The sequence below is a fragment of the Zosterops lateralis genome (genome assembly GCF_965231275.1).
Source record: "Zosterops lateralis genome assembly, chromosome: Z".
NCBI lineage: Eukaryota > Metazoa > Chordata > Aves > Passeriformes > Zosteropidae > Zosterops > Zosterops lateralis.
Window position 1 is genome coordinate 38,841,655 of NC_139800.1, and position 17,038 is coordinate 38,858,692.

The window sequence follows — 17,038 nt, forward strand, 5'->3', positions numbered from 1 at the left end:
TATGAATAGATGAATACAAAGCTACCATGTGACTTTCCATTTGCCATTCATTCTCCAAGACATACTGTTGTACTTAGCAAAACAGGGAGAATATTTTTCAGCAGAAGGTGAAGGAGAGTTACAGGAAGAACAACATCCCCAGCTGTGACTTAGCACCATGCAGTTGTCCTATTTCTTACTATCATGGCTAGGAAAGCTCTACAGAACTCCCACAGTCACCATAGAAAAGCATGCCAGAGAGAAATTCTCCGTAGTTTTATACATTCTTCTTCAGTAAGCAGTTATTTCAGTTATTTAAATGTTCAGTCTTCCATGCTAGCATAGTATTTTCATAATTCCCTTACCAGACCCACCTTTCTGCTTTAAATTGCTCACTGCAGGAAAGAGTGCTACATCACTCATATGAAGCAGTCTGTGGCACCAAGTGAGCCAGGCATTGCACAGGAGGAGAGCACAGGTCAAAGTGAGTGTATGATAGATAAACATAATGGTCCCAAGGGCTTCTTTCTACTATCAGTTCAACCATGTGTCCAACTCCAGCAAAATTCACAGCTGCACAGTGTGAATGTGATCTCTGAATTTCCCATGGATATACCTGTAAATACCAAAATATAGTATCTGGTGAGGAGAACAAAGGTGCAATTGTTTTATCTTTTTCTTTATGATGTGCTAGACTTAAAGCATCTTTCACATTTCACCAGTGAGCTTGGGAGCAGACTTCATAATCACTAAGGAGTCTCACTAAACTCAAGTTTGATGTTCATGTGTACTTGTACTGCTGCATTAAGAACTAAGAGGAACATTCCTGCCTTTTTCAGTATTCATTGTACTACACCTTTTCATTTCCAGAAGTGATGCCAATTTATATAAAATTGCTGAAAACCACTTGTTTTTAGCAAATATTTATCATCATTATCTCTGAGGCACATTGTTTTTAATGTGTTTCAATGAAATCTCTAAAAGATTTTCTCCAATGGAAAAACATAATCTTTGGCAGAAGTTGTCTGTAATCTCCTAAGAGAGACTTCTGCCAACTGTTACTTTGACTGGTAAGTGAATTCATATGCAAATTGTTTCTGTTGTTAGAAGAATTAGTTTCAAAATCTGATATTAAAAAACTCCTGTAATCCACTATCAATCTGAAGCCACAGCTCCTTGTTAGACACCTACATAACGATACCACAGCGGAGTCATGACTTCAATGTGCCTTTGCATAACAGACAGAAGTTGTGGTGGTTTAACACCAGCAGGAAATTAAACCCAAATACACCACTCCCCTTACCCACAAAGCTCCCAGTAAGAGAGTGACAAAAGCAGAGGCTATGGGCTGAGATAACAATTTCCTGAATGCAAAAAACAATGGAGTAAGAAACGTGCAATAACAACAAAATGAATGCCAAAAGTATACAGAGAGAGAAGGTGTTTTACCTACAGAAATTTATTCACCCTCAGGAACACAAACAAGATAGCAGATGGTGCCCACAGGTCACGCCCACATGGCTTCCCAGACAAGGGCAGGAAGACAACCTTCCCATGCCCTGCACCAGTCCGAAAAAAGGACCAAGAGCAGGGAGGGCTCCCACAGGCAGTGCTTCCCCACACTTTCCCCCTGGAGAGGAGGAGGCAAGATTACACCCTTCTGCTGGCACAACTAGGTTTTCCTGCCAAAGCTGTGCTCCTGGGCATGATGAGGGAGGTGTGGAAGAACAGCCTGGCCAGGCCCCCTGCAGCACTCAGCCCCACCTCTCCTTGTCACCAGCAAAGCCTGAAAGAAGGCCACCTTCCCTTACAGGAATTTAGAGCTTTGCATCCACGCATATACAGCAGATATGAACACTGTTATGCCACTTGCATACTGCAACCTTCTTAACATCCACCAGGTCTAGAGCCACATTTTGCATGGGCTAAAGCCAGTTTCCATTTGTAGCTTGGAGAAACTGATCTGCAGACCTAATCTCAGCCAATTGAAGGGCTTACATTTCTATGCCTGTGCTGAAGTTAACCCCAAAAGTAAAGTGTGCAAACACTGCTAATGACATTTTTGGGAAGATTGCAGATACAATAATTTGAGCTGTAACAAGAAGCTGTTGTATTCTCTTTCCGCAATTTCCAGTTTTAAAACATATCTGTCAAGTCATTTGTTTTTTTCAAATCTAGGAACCATAATGAAATTACAGAAATCTTGTGGTGTGATTTTGGCTATATTGTGGAAAAAGACAAAGAAGAAATTGGGCTGAAATTGCTCATTGTAAACATTGTCCAAGAGTACAGTCTTTCGCACCAAGACAGAGTCTGATTTTTGCCTCCTCTGCTTGGTAGAAGTGTTTCCTCTGTGTGCCCAGCAGAAGACTCTCTACTGTGGACCAGAGCATGCTTCCCAACGCTTGAAAATCCCAGCTGGAAACATACTGTGTCATGTTTGTAACTCAGACAAGGCCTTTATTAGCACTGCCAACAACAGGGATTTTCTGAATGCTCTGTTGCCATCAGGCAGGGTGTGGTGCAAGGTTATTAAACTGCCTCTGCCACTTAGTTGTCATCTGACGCATGCTTAATTGTGAGGATGTCCTTCCTCCTATTAGTGTTTGAATCAGTCCCACTATAGATGAGAAATGTTGTCCAAACCATGTTATACAGTAAAAAGTATTTAAAGCCAGAGCAATAGTATTATGGTAGAGGCAGATTCAGATGACATGTTGTGTCCTCACATTTCCCAGCATCAGCCAGGAATATCACTGTCTTATTCCTGATGCGCTGAGATGCAAAAGTTGACATGACAAAGAGACTGTCTGGATGCCCCTGTGGGGAGAACAGGGCTGTAGTGTAAGCCATTAGTAAGAGAGAGACTTTATTCAATGTTCTCTGCCATCTCCTGCTATCTCTTAATTATATGTAAGGAAACTGGTGATGAAGGTAAAATGGGAATGTGAAAAAGAAGGAAATGTGTGAAGTAATTCGCTTCTCAATCTTGTTGAATGGTTGGGGATATTATGTACTAGTATCTGTTGATCAAAGGTGCAGCGTTCAGATGCCAAGGACTGAAATTAGTCTAGGGTAAAAAAAGGTTGATGTTCTTGCAAGAGGAACAAATTTCACAAGCTATAAAGCTTTGCTACATCATAAATAGCTATAGTCCTTCCTTCCAGCTTTTAATCCATCAGGGAATCAAATTACAGAGACAGTTTCAAATCTTGGAAGCCAAATGTGCTTCTCCTAACCTCTGCTCCCTGAAGTCTACTTGTGATTTCCAGCTCCAACACACCAAGTAAATAAAACACTTTGGGGAGTGGGAACAGAATGATTAAGTGTTGAAACAATCAGACTAGAAAACGGCATTCACCTTTGGAAAACATCTACACTACTTTCTGCAGGGAGCAGAGACAGTTTTAAATGGCAGCTGGAGGTAATGACAAGCCCTTTTCATTACTCCCCATGATGCAGAAAGAGTCTTGGGAAAGGGAGGCCCTCATTCATCCACAGTCCCAGTAAACAAGGCACCTGGAAAATAAGATAAGCCACTCATTCTAAAGTGAGCCCATGTTCTGGTACAGCTTCCTAGAGAGCCCTGTACATTCAGTTCAAACTGAGTCCCTTTAGACTGATTGCAAGAGGGAGTCTAATTCTGCCAGCCTAGTAAGTGCTGTGTTCAGCTTACCTAAACTATCTTGTAAAAAAAAGCATGGTTAGAGGTTAGTGGGAAACAGTAAACAGAAGTAAGCATGCAGCAGCTAACATAACTACATGTTTTGGGCAGAGAGGAACAGGTGCTTTTCTAGGTGATAGCCACAGTTCAAAGCCATAGTCTATGTCTTTTGATCGGGAGACTGCTGGCAACTGATCAACAAATGTGACCAAGGCTGACACGTCCTGTTTGGAGAGTGGTTAGTGTGTGAGTGCATGTGTGTTTATAGCTAGAGTCAGGACAGATGGCAGGGGTTAGGTACTCTGTTGCAGCAACTTCTGTGCTTCTTATGTTTTGCTTTTTTCTACCTTTGAGTTTTACTTTATGCCAGAATATTTTGGCAAAAATTGAGAGAGTAATAGAGAGTTTATATATGATGTGTAAGGCTAGGTGTATTAGATTCTGACTGGGGCAAATCTGCCTGGCTTGTCACAGAAGAGATTTTAACCAGGTTCTGCCATTAGTCAGCACTTTAGTCTCAACACTCTAAGTTTTGATTGACCATTTTTCCTGGGTTTCTTAAATTAATCTAAAGCTGTGTTGCACTAAAAGGGGAAGACCTGTCCTGTCCACCCTTGTTTGCAGTGTTTTGGGTTCACACTAGTACCTGGAATGCTCGGCCAGTTCAGCTCACTCATGCAGCAGGAAGCTGTCACTTGGCTTTGAGGGCATTGTTTGCAGTCCAATGAGCTTGCTGCTACAGCTTAGAGCAGAAATGAGAATTGACAGAAGAGGGAAGAGCCAGAATGTCTTTTTTTTCAGCACTAATTCTGGTTCAAATCAGCCTGAATTACTTGGTAAACCCCACCTATAAATACTTTCAAACTCTGTAAAGGCTTGACTTCAGTATTTGTTTTAGTGAAAAGTATTTCCATAAGCTCTGGTAAAACTATCTAGATGCCAGTGGCTCTTGCCAGAAAATAAAGCAGTCCTCTACCCACTTCCAGGGAAACAGCAACTATCCCAAATCCAGAAATACTAGCAGATGTAAGCTGGGAAAGCCTGTACCCTGGAGAATGTTTAAGAAGGCAAGCCCTGAGTACCACTGCACCTGTTCTGGAGAGGACAGCACCACAAATGGAGCACTGTGGGATTGACCTCTCTTAACTCACTGCTCTTCCTTCAGTACTATGTTACTCCTGTTAGCAAATTGGGAGTGACATCCACAGCCCTTTCCTTCTCTCCTCAAGCTCCTGGGTACAGCTAATTCTGGTCCATCTGGTGATGAAGGGAGGGTTAGTACTGAAGAAAGGAAAAGGAAGTTTGCTGTGCTCTTGCCTGCGCTACAGGATTCCTGTGCTGAAGTCACTGAGTACTTCCTTGACCCAGCTCCCTGTGGTGTGCTAACAGGGAATAGTCTTGCCCTGCCTCCAAGGGCTGGGCTGCAGCTCAGCTCACGGATTGTTTCTAAAACTAGTTGAAGCCTCAGCACTACAGAAGCTCTTGAGCTTTCAAATGGCCATTACTTTTGCTAAGCTCCTGAGAGCTACATAGGCTGTGCTTGTCCTGCAGCACTGTCACAGATGCAGGACCTGTGCAGATGTGAGCCATTTCCACCCCAGCTCAACAGGACCTGGGCTTTACATGCTGCGATAAAACAAGGACTGAGAGGAGAGAGGCTAGATGGAGGTATGGATGAAAAGGCACAGAACATGAAGAAGAAATGTGGTACTACTCATTGTTAAATATTTTTGAGCAAAACTCATCTGTGTGTCATCTTGTCCCCCTTCATCTCTTTCACTACATCCATAAGATATTTTTAGCCTATTGGCTTTTGGATTTGTTGCTTTCCTTTTAGTCTGAAAAGAAAGGGGAACATGCTTTTATAGATAGGCAGCAGCTGCTGCTTGCTTCCTAAACCAATATAATGAGCAAGATTAATTTTAAATTCAAAGCACTGTTATAAAGCAAGGCTCAATTTTCCATTTCTTGCACACCCAATACCACTGGTGGTTTCAAGACCTGAGTCTACATCACTCTGTCTGGGAAAACATTAGAAAAACAAACCAACAAAACATGCTAGCTCTGTCAGTGAGTCAGAAAGCATCTTCCTCTATTTGAATAAAACCCTGTTGAATTTAGGGATGTTCTGTGATCCTGCTTCTGAAGAATGTTCTTCATTTAATCTGTTCACTCTTCACCCTCAAAGCAGCAGGATTTGCAATGCTATGGCTAGCACATGGCCCCAGTTGTCTGCAGGGGCCATGCTCCAGGACCAGCTTTCCAAGACAGGCACCACCTGAGAGCTAGAGCAGAGGTCAGCTTGGACCCTGATACTAGGTCAAGTATGTGCAAGGATTAAGGCATTGCTTTTGGATGGTGGGTTTCCTAGGTATTGCAGCTGGATACCAGACTGTGGACAGTATTACAGCTAAACTACTTCTGTAGATTAGGGTGAACTTTGCTCTGAGTGGTCCACGTTTTCGTACTCAAGAACTTACAGCACCTCTCTTCTCACCATTTGACCCTGCTTTCTGGACAGAGGGTATTTTTTGTGTAACAGTATTAGCTGCAGACTTACCAATGGTGCAGCCTCCTCACATTTCTCCCTGTCCCAGGGTGTTTTCTGCACAGTGGGGAAGATATGCAGATTGGGAAAGTCACACTTCATGTGAATGGAGGATGGTATTAATTTTTTACAACTTCCCGAGTCTTTGTGTCTCTAAGTAGCATGTGTAATAAAAAGGAGTACAAAAAGCTATTTGCAATCCTATTAAGATGTATGTTTTGTCTTTTATTTACTGTGTATGGAAACCCCATTAATTTATCACAGCTTTGAAAATCTGTATTAGTGAATTATTTCCTCTTCATTTATAAAGCAAATGTACAGATCCATCCAAGTTAATAAGTAGAAAGGACTGGGCTGGGCTGTGGGGAAACACTATCCAGTTCAGGACAGGCAAAGGATTTGTCATTGCTTCAGATGTGGATAACAGTGGCCTTTCAACCTGCTTCCAAAGTGCAGAGGTACAACTTTTACCTCTCCAGCAATTAAAAAAATACACTAGCTACGATATGAGATACATTTGCATCAACTTAAAAGACATAAACCTGAAATGGAAATGAAAAGAAAGAATTTCTTGAAGTGGAAAATTAGAGGCAGGTGAGAAGGGAAAAATGTAAGCAAGCAGGTTTCTCATGTATGCAATTCTTCCAGGTTCTAGATTAGTGATTTTTCTGTTTTTAAAACTGTTTTTTTCTTCTTTTTTCCCTGCTTAAATATTTAAGGGCATTTTCTTGAAACTGCTCATAAATAATTTCAATAGTTGAGTATAGGGAATAACTAAGAGAACATGTAGTGCTAAACAGAGGAGTCACCAAACCAGCCTCTGTGAAAATACATCCCTGCACAAGTAGGCAAAACCCACTAAGTACCTTTGAGGACTAAACTGAGAAATCCAAATGTTGAAGATTTTGTTGGAAGCAAAGATCTTGGAGGAAGTAATCTGTAGACACCCCCTTTTCTGATCTTGTTTTCCTCTGCTAAAACAGCCAGTAAGCCAGGCTTTTTCACTAACTAGGAATTTATTAATATTATTAGGGCAAGAGAGAGAGTACAGTATATTCTGAAGCTGAATTTCTGTAAAGAAATAGGAGCCTGACTTTTTGATTCCCTCAGAAGGGCTGTTTTTACAGTGTTACAACATGCAACTCCCATAGGTGTCCACTGGAATTCGATGAGTTTCTAAAAGCTGCATTTTGACAGCATCAATAACCAGGTATATAAAGCATATGTGATGTCTTCCTGGCTGTAGCAGTTTGTTTGCCACTAGCACTGAGAGAATAACATGCCTGTATCTCTCTGTAAGGAGGGTTCCAGGAGCTGCTTGCAGCTTACAGACACAAAGACAGACACTGTTGGTGGCTCTTTAGCATAGGCACAGGTAAGAAAGTTCAGTCATATCATCAAGGAGGAATAGGAGACAGTGTAAGAGACTTTCTGAGAGTGTCCTCAAAGGGCTCTAATGTGGTATATGCCAGCTAAGAGTTTCTTGTAATTGCAATTGTCACATAAAAGAGAAGAGAGACTGCAAGTGAATATGGATAGGCAACTGTGCTAACCCCAGTCAGTTGTGAGTCAGTTACAAGTAACATGAACCTGGCAGTGTAAAGATGCTTCCAGCCAGCTCTTATGCATCCTACTCTACGTTAATGCACTTCCAGAGCCAAGAGCAGCTTTGATGCTTGCTTGCTCATTATTAAAAATTAGAATAGTGTTTGCTGCTTCTATCCTAAAAGTCTAGAGATTAGAACTGCAGCCTAGAACTGCAGGTGCTGCACTTTGGCATGAATCATAGCGTAAATATTGCCACAGTCACTGCTTGCCACAAACAGGTTTATTTCAAAATGACCATTGCCAAATTCTTCCTTTGTTTGGCTGTTTTACAGCTCTTCCTCGGTTCCTGTCAGCACAGTTGCTGTTGGGAGGTGAGAGAGATGGTCTTGTTTTTGTCCCTCATCACCCCTGGAGGCACAATCTGTACAGTTCACTCGTGAAAGTGAGGGCTCTCTCATTTGACCATTCCATAAGATAAACAAGCATGCTGATTTCACACGGCCCTTTTTTTTTTTTTTTTTCCCACAATATAACCACAAATCTATTACATCCGATTTCCTGCACAGCCTGTGTGCAATGCATTCTGGTAAAATAAGGGGAGGTGTCTGGTGCAGAGAGACCCTGGAGCGCCCTGCTGCACTGACTTGTCTCTGCCTGGGGACACAGCATTGCATAATCATCAAACTGCATAGCACAGCTTGCCCTGACCCCTTCTCCTCCCCTCTCTCACCCCCTGTATGTCTGTACAGGGGCTTCTGGGGAGATACAAACAGCATTGCAGCATGAGGGACACATCTCTCATCAGACCTCCAGCCATCCCACTGTCCCTTTGCAACATCCTGCCTTCAGGCTGTTAGCCAGGGTAAGAATCTGGTAAACATGAGCATAAATCAAAAAACAGCATTGTGACCTATTTAATGGGAGAAATACTGTGTAGACCCAAGCTACTGGCAAAACTTGTTTCATTGCAATAGCTGCTAGCCAAGTAAGTCATGTGTGGGCACATGCATTTAAAGTTACCCTGCTAGCAGGGCTCCTGTGCCACACTTTTAAACATCTGTGTAAAGGCTTGGTTGGATAAGAATATATCTAGGCACATGCTATTTCTCAGCAGCAAGAAGAATCTGAGAGTTGTTTCTCTAAGCTAAGCATAATGCCTTTCTTGATAATGCACTAGGTACCATACCTACTCATGTTAGTGGTATGTGGATGTACCCCTCTGACCAGGCTCCATACCAAAGAAAACACTATAGAGGACACTGTTCTCCACTCCATCTTCTGCTGCGTGTTTTCAGTTACCTCGTCCATGCAGATAGATAGTTGAGCAACAACTTGAGAAGAAGGAAAGCAAAGGTTTGCAGGATGTTCACAGCACTGGGAATGATTTTTGAGTCAAAGAGAAGGGAGACAGGTAACAAACCTCTCAAACACATGTATTCCAGTCTGAGGAAGCTCCAAAGAAATCAAATTATTCCAGGGACAAAAGAAAACTCTACAGAGATGGTAAGACAAGAAAACATAAAGCAAGGTTCAAAGACAAGTGAAAAAAAAAAAAAAAACAAACTATAAGAAGGTCTATGTAAAACAGCAGCTTTGATCTTCTGCCCTAACCCTGCCAGTTTCCATGTGCAAATAATGTGACTGCTAATCTCATCTGTGAGTGGCATAGCTTCATCAACTCTTGCCTGCTGGAAATGTTCAGCCTGTGATGCTCAGAACATTCTCCTCCACGTATCAGTGCAATAATAACTTTTAACAAAAGAAACCAGGAGGGATTGAAGGAGCTTCCTTCTGTCATGAAACACATTGTACACAAACAGCCACACCACCACCCTAGATTCACTGTATTTAAGCCCTCAGTTTGGACCCTTTGGGCACTGGAAATAGATAGATAGATAGATAGATAGATAGATAGATAGATAGATAGATAGATAGAACTATGAAATATTGCTGTAACACTTGTGCAGGTTGAAACAAAACACTAGTGATCCTAACTTCATTGCCGAAAGTAACCCTGGCAAAAACTGCTGTGTGGTCTTCACAGTATCTTTGAGGCAGGAAGAAAATTTCTAAACAGTTCTCTTTGGTCTCCATATATAAAATGTGCTTACACAACTCTTAGAAATTTGTTAATTTCTCCAGTCAGGTGTTAAAAAAAGTCAAGTTATTCTCCATTTAGTCCTCTGAGAAATTCTGGCTTAAATTATACACTCTTCAGAAGACACTTCATTCAATAGACTGCATATATGTGCCTCATAATTAGTTTTTTAGTCTATCTGAAATTTAGTACAGTGCTGGGGAAAAAAATGATGCAGTGCATTACAATTGCATAAAAAGCTTAGTGTTATCAGCTGTTCCCTGAGCAGAAAAAAATAATTCTTCCATCCCACTGAAGCAGAGAGCTTAGGTATTTAGGGCTTATGCAAATATTTAGAAGAGTGTGGGGGGGTGGGTGTGGGTGTGTGTGGGGGGGGTGGTGGTGTGTGTGTGTAGTTTATTTACAAGAGTGAATTGACAGAATTCTATGAGACCACCTCTGTGGATAATAATACAAGGCATGTTTTTTCAGTGTCTTCAGAACTGGCATGACTGGAGGTTCCTGCCAAGTGTTGTAGAAATGCCATTTATAGAAATGGGAAAATGTTCTATTTTTTAAAAGTGTATTGAATAATGGATTAGTCAGGTGTTATTGACCTTTAGTGATGATTCTTTCATCTTAACTGCTTTTCTAAGATGCTTGCTTAGGAAAACAGTTGAATGTGTATTATCATTGTTGGTTTCTGCTACTGATGAGAAGCACATTGTCACGTCATACTTGGCAGTCAAAGGATGCTCAATCTTTAGTGACTTCACTTACCCTAGAAGACTTCACCTAATCAGAAACAGTCAAACAGAAAAGCACAACTCATTCTGCCTTTGCCTCCTCCTTTATCTGTAGGATGCCTGCTGCAGTGTCAAGTCTTGAGCTCCATAGACAAGGATATTGCACTACCCATTTGCTTCAACACACTTCAGTTTCTTTACAAAAGAAGCACAGGTAGGAATTGTTCTTCTTAGCTACAATTCATCATTCCAAGAATCTATCAGACTTCAATAATGACACAGAGGAACCTGTGGGATCTTCTGCAAGTAAATGAAAGAGCAGCTGTGGAGATAAATGTCAACATGGATGGCAGAAAAAGTAGTGTGAGGGCAGAATCAATGCATTTTCATTACTGTTGGGACTCTTCTGTCTCCTGTTTGTTCTTTTCTTTCTGTATCTCTTCCCATCCTCACTAAACAAGCGAAAGCTGCCCCAGAGATTGGAGCTACAGATGCTCAGGTTGGGGAACACTCCAGTACAGCTGCCAAGCACTGGATTGTGGTAGCTGTGGTCTCCCTGGCTTTCCCCCAGCAGAGGCTCTGGTTTGGTTTTCTTCTCTCCTATCAAAAAGCTGCCTTCCAGGCAAGTTGGATATTTCTCCCTTCCACAGTTGATTTGTGATGGCTAATGTCCTCAAAAGATATGGTAGGGAAATAGACACATGGATGATGTCGTGCTGCAGGTCTTATATTCTCTAGGGGAAAAAACAAACAACAGGTATTGATGTTATCTTACCTGATATCTGACTTATCTGATCTTATCTGACTAATAGAGTGGAAGCAGGACAAGTGTGAATCTCACCATTTATTCTGCAATGTCTACCTAGCAAAACTCTTACACACTTTCAGCTCAGCCTACGTAAGGATGCACCGTAAGGCACTGTATGCTTTACTGTGATTCATGTGAAACTTGAATATTTTCTTGACTAGGAAGGCTGTTTCAGAAATGTGAGGTAACCCTGATAGTTCCCAGAACCAGTGGGAGAGGGGAACAAAATGGAAATACAGGTAAAACAGGCAATGAGCAAGTGAATTATACACAACTGCAAGTACATAACTGAAGGTAAGGATAAGGTTGTCCAGGGACCTGAGGATAAAACTGTTCCTTTATGATATATATCCCTTGCTTAGCATTCATAAAGAGCCACCCACAGCCCTACTATCTGCAGTCTTATAAAAAAAATCTCACTGCACCCTGCAGCTGAATGTCTGTGAATGTACCTTGGCTGTAGTATGTGAGAGCAAGTAACCAGTATCCTGGATTTCTCTGCTTGAGGAAGAGTACAGCAAAAAGTCAACCAAAACCTCACAGGGCCATGATATTTCTAGACTGTTGTTTTCTCCTTCAAGCCTGTAGTGAATTCAAGATGTGGAACTACATCTGAGCTGAATTGAATTACAAACCCTGTTGATGAATTCTTGTCTTTCCAGTGTTTTGCATAGAAGAATGGTTCAGGCCCTTGTCAAAGGACATACCACCAATTCACACACACACACACACACACACCCTCCACCCACCAAAAAAAAAAAAAAAAAAAAAAAAAAAAAAAAAAAAAAAAAAAAAAAAAAAAAATCAGTTTGAGAATTGCCTTTCATCTTCTTCCATTAAAGTTTGGTCAATGCTGCAGTGACACATATGCTGATCTGTCAGCACAAAAAATGTGTTTCTGCAACCAGGGTCTAGCTAGGAAAATATGTGGAAATGAGTCCTGACAGCTGTGTGGAAGTTTTATAGAGACACTGGTCCTGAATTATTTTCAGGCTTGATTCCCTACTCCCTCACAGGTCTTGTTAACAAAGCATTGTTAGTTAATTTTCATGGAAGAAGAAAGTGTTTAATCAATGCAAAATATTACCTTTAATAGCGATACCACTACAGTGAGGTATTTTATTATCTCTTTTTATTTTGTTTTGATTGTCTTCAGTCAAGATCTAGCAAAAAACACAAAATGTGCATTCACACAATATCTAGGGCGGCTACTGACCTCTGTTTTTCTCAAAGGATAGTGATAAGGCTAGCACTTAATGAAATCAAGCTTTACAGAGTGAATGGTCTTGGTGATAAAGCCTGGGGGAAGGAGAAAGGAAGAGCATATTTTTACTATTTTTATTTTGAAGAATTTGAAGCATAAAAGAGCACTATAAAGGACTATGAACTGACTTGATGGGTGGAAAAATCAGGGGAAACATTAGAAAATCCCACATATTCTGCTTAAGCCAACTATCACTCATTGCAGGAACTCTGTCCTTTGTCTGTCTTCATTTTCACTCTGCATGAGGAGCTGTTAGCACTCAGGCTTAGTCATCTGTGGAAAGATAAGAGAAAGACCACTGGCGGCAGAGGGGCTCACGGCTGAGGAGATGGACTTCTACCTCACTGAGGTTAAGGCAGGAGCAGCAAACAACCTCCGTGGCACTGGGTTTGTACAGGATCATCAGACAGACACAAAATTTGCCTTGAGTCCAGGTGAAAAGGGCATGTTACAGCCAGAGTTAAAACACACAGACATATCCATGCTAGACATTCTAGTATCATTTAAAAATATGTTTATATCGATTCCAATTTGAAAGCTAACATGAAAAGCCAGACAGCTGTCTGAGTCAGAATTTTCTAAACTATTTCTTAAATACTTTTTTTGATGACTCTTTGATTTAATGTCTCCTGTCCCCTTCAGACAAACAAGGCAACTGAAAACTTGCATACTGGGCAGTAGGCAATGTAGTTCTTAAATGTAGCCAAATACAGAAAGAAATAAGGGCTTGTCCCAGCTGGATTTTGCTACTTCTGCTTGGCTTTTCTTTCAGTGAGAAGTAAAGAAGAGAAAGCAGCTTTCTATATGATATTAGAAATCTTACTACACAACTCAACCAAGTCTAATCCAGTATTTGATTAGAGAATTCTGTTTTAGTTTTAAATACTGCTTCAAGGGGAAACATTTTTAGTAATGTTATGATGGAGTATTTTAATTTAAATTATTACAGTATATTAAATACAGAACATCACTGAAGTATCTTTTTCCATTAATAATTGACCTTTCTTTCTAGGAATTTTAATTTACAACCCACAAAGATTGTAAATCCAGGAAGAAAATAGTTGAAAATGGTATGGAACCATTCTTGTGTGTCCTTGCCTTTTTACATTGTAAGACTATTTAGGGTGGATGTTCAGCTGGGCTAATGTAGTAGTACTACCTGAAAAAAAAAAAAAAATAATAAAAGAAAAAAAAAAGGGGGGGGGGGGGGGAAGCACTAAATTCAAGCTTATTTGGTGGGGGGGGGAGTAATTTTTTAAAAATTAATATTTACATTAATATTTGCCGCTCTACATATAGTCAAAATAGTCACAAAATAAGGGAGTTTTAGGTAAACTCTAGACTGCTAGTATGTTGATTCTTTTGTATATTTCCTCACTTTCTTTTTCCTTCCTTCCTCTCTGTCTCTCTTCATCATAGTATTTGGAGATTAACCTTTTGCAAGCAGTTTGTGAATGTACCTGGTTCCAAATCCAAGTGTCAGGATGGAGGGCTTCTGGAAGTTCGCCCTGACACATGAACCAAGGAAAGCCTTTGTTAACAGACATGGTAGCTGGAGCAGACTGCATTCACCCTGGCAAAACCGTTAAACACAGCCTCTGTTTGGAGCAGTTACTTGTTTAGCCAAAAACAAAGTCCTTAAAAACAAAGTCAGCTGAGGGAGAGGAAACAGCCTGTGGTCTGTTTGGATTGCAGTGTGTTTGGATTGTAGTGTGTGCTCAAGTGTCTACCCTTCATGCTAATGGGAGGGCTTGGGACCACTATTGGGGGTAGGCAGGAGAGCAGAAAGCAACCCAGGTACACAGCATTGGGACAGCCTCTGAACAAAAGGGTTTCATCACCACCTTTCCAGCCATTAACAAAGGCCAAATTTTTTTGCATAAGATCATGGATATAGTCAGTAATGAGCTGTTTGCCGGCCAGTGTGTAAAATAGCTTACTTAGCTAATATCCAAGCCTGACTTTGAGCAACAAAGCTCAGGGAGGGAGGAATCTGCAAGCAAAGTGCACTGTAACGTGAATAGTGAGGCTTGGCTTGAGCAATTGACAGCTGTTAGCTCCTGTAGGCACCGTGATCACTCCAGGTCAGCCCAGTCTTCTGGTAATGCACGCACACCAGGAGATGGCCTCCTGTAAGGGCAGCACAAGACTCTGGTAACAAGGTTGAGAAGTGATTGTATGATACTGTGTCAGTGTCACTCACTGAGCCCTTCTGCAAGCCCAAGGGCAAGGTCTAGTAAAATCCCTGTGGATATTTCCATATGGAGCAAGAGGAAATTGCATAAGCTTATATATAGCTGCTCATGAGACAAGTTTGAGAAGGAAGCATCCAGCCCTCAGGTCGGCAGCTGCTGCGCTATATATGGCCTTGTAATGGAGCCATCAAGACACTGCTGTGATGTGAAACAGTTTCCTAAAGTATCTTGTTTCGTACTGGCTACTAAGTAAATCAGCTTCACCTCATAGCCAGATGACTGTCCTCCTGCGCACACTCACTTTCAGCGGCAAATAAACAACCAGCGCAGAAGTCATTTGCCTTCTACTGTGCTGTCCTGAAGCTTGTGGCATACATTTTGGATGCCTCACAGGCTGAGGCTAATCAAAGGAGAGATCAAAAGAAATCCTGATAGTGCGAAGATTCAAATCAAGAAGGTCCTTGGTGGCCATAAAGGTTCTACAAAAGACCTGGTGTAGTGTGTCTGCCACAGTGGTTAAGCAGTTATTAAAATATTTGAAATTATAATGTAATTCTGGCAGCAATTGCCAACATCTTGAGGGTCGATGAACTGAGAACGCTGCAACTGAATCTCAGAGACTGACAAGGCATGCTCATTTCACTCATTTATATCACATCTATGTTCATATTCCCCAAACTAGGTAACCCTTGCATTTATATTGATGGGCAGAAATAGGAAAAGAGATGCAATGCATTACAATTTACCATGGCTAGTCGTGGTGTTGAAGAGCCTATAGTGATTTGTTCATAGTCATTAGTTTGATTTCAGTAGTCACAGCTGCATATTATTGCTTCTTCTTTCCTCAGTCTTTCTGTTTGCAAAGCAGGAATAACATAGCAGGTGTGAGTCACCACTGCTCTTACCCCAAAAGCACATGCAGTCATTTTCCTCTTACCTGATTTTCAGGAAAACAAACTTCAGACCCATATTGGATTGTATCAATAGTCTCTCTCCTCTTCTGCAAGCAGCTTTTGTTTAACCTTCTCTCACATGATCTGTTAATGAAGCCCAGCCTGTAACTTTTAAGTTTAAAAATAATTCCTCTCCTCACTCACAGTCTCTAAGCTTATCATGGGAAATGATTTCCAGCATGTCAGCCTGCCCTTTAGACACTACCGCTCCAAGAGACAGATAGATTTGTCTTTCATGCTATGCAGCTGTTTAAAATGGCTTGCAGAAGCACAAACATCATAATCAAACATTAAAAGATTTATACTTCTCTGAACTTTATTATTGTTTCTGCCTCAAAAGAAAAACAAAATGTGGTTTCAAATACTAAATAGTATGTGAAATCCTCCCCATACCTTCACCTTTTTTGAAATCTGTTAAAATGCTTTCACTGTGATCTGTAGAGTAGACATCTGTGATGGGCAGTAAAAAATTGATCTTGGTCAGAGGAATTTTACAATACAGACTGGATATACAACGTCCAACTTGTTAGAATAAAATTTTAAATTAGGAGAGTCAGGAAATGGTAAATACTTTTGAGTATTTTCTTAAATATCCTTCTTAGTATAAGGAGAAAAAACACCATGGTAAACACCATTACCTTTAAATTTTAGACGAACATCAACACAATGTGAAAATTATTCTATATTTGTGGACTTCTATATCAACAATCCAAGATGATACTTTCCTGCATACTCCCACTATTTCCCCTAGTGAGTTTTCAAATCTCTGTAAACACAGAAATTACTACCTGCCAGAAATCAGGAAGAGACACTGAGTAACGAATGAGGAATCAATCAAATTGAAGTTTAAAATTTTAAGCATGCGAGTTACACCATGGTCAAAACTTTAAAGCTGACTTCAAACATGACTCAGTATTTAACCTCTATTTTTAAAAAAATAAAGTAAAAGAAAAAAGAAAACAAAAGAACTCTTTCCTCCCCCCCGCCCCCACATTACAAGAAAATACCTTAATCAAAAAACCTCACAGGAACAGAATACTCCTTTTGAGAAATCCTAACCCTGAAGTATTGGAGGACCCCACACAGTCTTTCTTGCAAGACAAGCAATCCCTTGCATCATTTCCCAACTCCTGTGACTAGGTGAGACATTGAGATGCAAACGAAGTCGTCTCTGCCTTGTGGACCAGCAGAAAAGCTGGAATGTGGTTTCTTATCTAGCACTTGGGTGAGGAAATGGTGATTCTGGCAGATCACAA

The 17,038-nt window shown here is 40.9% G+C and overlaps 1 long non-coding RNA gene across 2 annotated transcripts; it reads right to left on the reverse strand.

The window, feature by feature from the left end:
• Positions 1–10,597: 10,597 nt before the first annotated feature.
• LOC310922775 lies at positions 10,598–15,908 on the reverse strand. 2 transcript variants are annotated; one of them, XR_014592487.1, is made up of 3 exons: positions 15,767–15,908; positions 12,587–12,669; positions 10,598–11,296 (listed from the first exon to the last, which is right to left on the reverse strand). It is a non-coding gene; the product is annotated as an uncharacterized lncRNA (long non-coding RNA). The 2 variants fall into 2 exon arrangements; XR_014592488.1 differs by lacking the exon at positions 15,767–15,908 and adding an exon at positions 14,095–14,153.
• Positions 15,909–17,038: the final 1,130 nt, after the last annotated feature.